The 4,652-nt window shown below is 50.1% G+C and overlaps 1 protein-coding gene across 1 annotated transcript in view; it reads right to left on the bottom strand.

Annotated features, from left to right (window-relative positions):
* Positions 1 to 2,772, bottom strand: part of FURIN (furin (paired basic amino acid cleaving enzyme)) — a 15,181-nt gene extending 12,409 nt beyond the window's left edge. The window contains exon 1 of the mRNA XM_011948264.1: positions 2,653 to 2,772. The gene's annotated coding sequence lies outside the window, so the exon portion shown is untranslated. The remainder of the gene's footprint in view (positions 1 to 2,652) is intronic.
* Positions 2,773 to 4,652: the final 1,880 nt, after the last annotated feature.

The raw sequence follows: 4,652 nt of genomic DNA, 5'->3' as shown, positions 1-4,652 counted from the left end.
AGTGCCCCCGCCCCCGGGCTCGGCTCTTCGCCCCGCGAGCTCCCCGGGAAGACGGCCGCGGAGACCCGAACTCGGAACCGAGGGGAAAGGCTTGGGGGAGGCACTCCGAGCCCTGCCTCGGCTGGACTCTTGGGGGGCCGACCCTCTCCGCCCCCCTCTTCCCCACTCCTGGGCCACGAGTTTGAGCCTAACCGGGTTAAGTGCCCAGGGACGGCGGACCTGGGGTCCTCCAGTCCAAGGTCGAGGGAGGACTGCACGGCGGCAGGGCCAGCCTCCTCTGGGCCTACTGTTAGAGGAGTCACGACTTCGTCTGCATTTGTATAGACAGGTGGATATGTGAGCAGAAGTAACCCACCTCCTTTTAATATTTTTAGCTTTTTGTTTTTTTTAAACACCAACCGCTTGCCAGGCACCAGGCCAGTCACTTTATATTATCTCCTCCTTATGTACATGATTTGATCCACATAATCCTGTCAGGCTGACATTATTAATCCCATTTTACAGATAAGGAAACTGAGGCGCACAACGTTTAAATAATTTGCCCAAAGTTCCGCAACCAGCAGACCTCAGATCCTGCAAGAGACTGGGGTGTTTGGCAGAACCCGAATCCAAGCTACTTGCAATATACTAGCGGGAGCCTCTCCCTCCCTGGGCCCTAGAAAACGTTTGTGCTACTTGGCTGAGGCCGACGCTGCTTGAGCTGAGAAAGAAAAGAAGGAAAATGTGGCCAAGAGCTTCCCAGGCTGGGTTATTCCAAGGTCGCAGAGCAGCCTGTGCCCAACTCTTCGCTTCCTGTGAGATAACCTGGCTGCACAGGATCAGCCTGTGGCCTCCTGAACACAGGTTCCCGGGTAATGGAAAGAAAAAAAAAAATCCACTGAGTGTTTTCTGTGAGCCAGGCACCACTGAGAACTCTTTTCCTGTGTCAACCCCTTCTATCCTCACCACATGCCCCATGAGGTGGGTACAGTACATTTTCCTTTAAGTACCTTTGGTGTATCACTGTCTACATTTTATATAGGAGGAAACTGAGGCCCAGAGAGGTTAAATCATGGTAATTCTTAAGGCAACTGATGAAAATCAGCAAACCCGTTCAAATCCCTGGGGCACTATTTTTTACTGGGACACCTTAGACAAGTTAATTTATCAGAGACTTCCTCAATTTACTCCTCTATAAAATGGAGATAATAGTTAATGAATGCCGATCCCATTCATTCAAAGGTACGATTCGGGCACCTTTAGAAACACTGCAAAAACTGGAAACTGGAGGAACAATGCCAGATCCTCAAAGTTGAGCTGGAAGGTAAGTCCAGTTGGCCTTGTCCCAAAGTGGGGACTTCCCCTCCACCAAGGAACTAAGACTTGTAGGGGCCACACTAGGTAGTGCCAGCCACAGTTGGGAGAACAATACTCCAACAGTCAGACTGAGGCAGGAAGTGAGTCACGCTTCTTCCTTAGGCTGTGAGCAAGAGAACTCCATTGAGGGGAAACAGGGACAGGGCTGGCCCCACCTATCTTCCCACTTGTCCTCAGGCCTAGAAGAAAGGTCAGCCCAAAAAAAAGCAATACTTGCTGCTTCAGGTGCCCCACCCATCCTGGAGGCTGGCCCCAGGGGAGCCCGCAGTGGGTCTTTGGAGGGGGAGGGGCTAGCCTGGGCTCAGATGGCTGCCACCAGGCAGAGGCGGTGGGAAGTGGAGCTTCCCAGTTTCTCCCAGCCAGCTTGCCTCTTCAATCTTGACTTTGGCATAAGGCAAAATTCTTTAAACTGGGTTCTCAGAGGTGCATCCCTCAGAGGGAGGAATGAGGACAGGATTGAGCAGGTAAGCACCTCTCTCTGCTTCACCCAGAGTGTCTCATATTTTAGGGATTCACATGAGATTGTATTTTACAACAATTCTGCTGCTAAAAAGAATTTGAAAGCCTCTCTCCGTGAGACCTCTCTGGAAAAAAGTCCCATTTGACCACAACTGGTGACTTCTGCCTTTATCTCATTGCAACGAGTCCTGTGGGCAGGTATTGTTCTCTTTATCACTCTCAACTGGCCCTGGAGCCCAGGTCTCCTGACTTTCGGCCCTAGGGGCCCAAGGTCCTCTGGATCCCACCTTATCAGTTTTACACAACAGTTAGCAGGACTTGGGCATGTGACAGAAGTCTGGAGATGAGTGGGAGGAGCAGGGCCTGATGTGTAAGTGGGGGCTGCAAAGGGGCTCCCATTTTCCCAGCAGGGCTCTGGGAGGAAGAGTTCAGCTAGGCCTCTCTTTATCCTTGATTTGGGGCTAATCCAGGGAGGCTCCTGAGAGTAACATAGTCCTAAATCCACCCAGTCATCCTGACTCCAAGTGCTCCTGTTATCTCCTTGGGGTGCTCTGGGAGTCCTCTGTGAAATCTCTGGCCCACCTCAGGCACAGCAAATAAAGCCTCCAGCAGCAGCACCCACACCTCGTTTTAAGCAGAATGTCTACACAACATTCAGACTTGCATAGAAGGATGCCCAACAAAATTCCACTGGTGTTCTCTCCGAGTGAAAGGGTCACATTTGCGATCTTTGTTTTCTTCTTTTTGCTTACCTGCATTTTTCAGGAATGTCTACAAGAACTCCTAAAATAATTAAACCTTTAAGTCAATGCGAAATCGAATAAAGCATATCCATACTTCACCATCCAGCTCCAGAACACCTGGGATTCATCCTGGCCGCTGCTGCTTCCCCACCACAGGCTGCAGCTGCAACAGTCAGGCTCCTATCCCTTCACAGGGCGGGGCTCTTCCAGTTCTGGCTAAACCACTTTGGGAAAACCTTCTTTATATGACAGGCAAATAGGGTGTCTGTGGGTGGGGGGAGGAGCTAAAAGTGATGTGGTGGTGACATATCTGGTCGCGCTGGGACTGGATCCTAACATGGCCAGCCCTTCTCATTTTCCTCACGTGCTGGGGTAGGTCTGCGCTTACCTTCTGCCTAGCTTTGCTGCATCCCAGCCACTGGCTGACTTAATGGCTTCCTCCCACCAGCTCCAGCTCCTTGTCTTCCGCCTTGCCTTCCATGGCCAGCAAGTGCTGCCACAATTATGTACGTAATAAATGCTTTGGGTGCGGTCTCACCTGGCAGACATTCATTGAGCAGCTGCTGAACGCTGGGCTGTGGTGCGCCATAGCTGGATCCCTTAGAGCTTGTCCATAGGAAGCCAGAGACCACCTCTAGTAGGGTTGCATGGAGGTACCTGGGACACACCAGGATCTTCTTCAGTCTGCGACCTCCCTGACCTTCCAGCTTCAACAAGCCTGCTGCCCTTCCTTCTCTCTGTTGATTCAGAAATGTGAATCACTCAATCCTCATAGTTTCTTTTTGTTTGTTTGTTTTATGGTTTGTTTGGTTTTTTTTTTTTTTTTTTTCTGAGACAGAGTCTCGCTCTGTTGCCCAGGCTGGAATGCAATGGCCTGATCACAGCTCACTGCACCCTCCGCCTCCTGGGTTCTGGCAATTCTCATGCTTCAGCCTCCCAAGTAGCTGGGATTATAGGCGCATGCCACTTGTATTTTTGTGTGTGTGTGTGTGTGTGTGTTTTTAGTAGAGACGGGGTTTTGCCATGTTGGCCAGGCTGGTCTCGAACTCCTGCTCGAGTGATACACCCACCTCGACCTCCCTAAGTGCTGAGATTATTAGGCGTGAGCCACTGTGCCTGGCCCCCTTGTTGAGTTTTCAATCGGTTTGTCATCCTGAACAGGGTTTCTCTACCTTGGCATTATTGACATCTTGGGTCGGATACTCTGTAGGGGAGACGGCACTCTGCATTGCGGGATGTTTACTTGCATCCCTAGTCACTAAACATCAGCTGCTAGTAGCACTCCCGCTCCCATGATGACAACCAAAAAGATCTCCAGGTATTGCCAAATTTCCCTTGGGAGACAAAAATCACTCCCAGCAGAGAACCACTGTCGCAGAGTGAGGAGTGGGAACGTCACAGGATGTTGGTTAGTGTGCCAGGGTTCGAGGCTGCAAGAGTTGTCTGCTGGGAACTAAGCTCTAAGACAGCTGACAGCGAGGGAGAAAACTCCCAAACTTGAAACCGCCCAGTATGCCAGCACAACAATGGGCCATTGAGTGAGGGCAGAAAAATCATGCATCCTCATGACATCTGAGGACATCACTTTCCATCGTGTTGGTGATAATGCTGAATCAAGGAAAGGATCCATCATGTTGATCATACTCCATTTTCTAAAGGGAGGTATGTGGGCCCTTGTAGCATTAAAGACGTATTTGGAAAACAGATCAGTGGTTGCTTGGGGAAGGGGTCCGGGAGGGGTGGGAGGAAACTTTTGTGAATGATGGACATGTTCATTATCTTGATTGTGGTGATGGTTTCATGGGTGTGCCCATATGTCAAAACATATCAAGTTGTACACTTTAAATCCATGCAGTTTATAGTGTGTCAGTTATACCTCAGCGAAGCTGTTTTGAAGATGTGTTGTTTAAAGTTTTAGTGCTTGAAGGGCATTATTTTGAAAATTCACTACTGTGGAGTAGTCCATTTTTTTTTTTTTTTTTTTTTTGAGACGGAGTCTCGCTCTGTCGCCCGGACTGGAGTGCAGTGGCCAGATCTCAGCTCACTGCAAGCTCCGCCTCCCGGGTTTACGCCATTCTCCTGCCTCAGCCTCCG

This window comes from Colobus angolensis, unplaced genomic scaffold, assembly GCF_000951035.1.
Source record: "Colobus angolensis palliatus isolate OR3802 unplaced genomic scaffold, Cang.pa_1.0 Scaffold278, whole genome shotgun sequence".
Lineage (NCBI taxonomy): Eukaryota > Metazoa > Chordata > Mammalia > Primates > Cercopithecidae > Colobus > Colobus angolensis.
The sequence above is the reverse complement of the archived record's forward strand: the minus strand, read 5'-3'. Positions and strand labels throughout refer to the sequence as shown.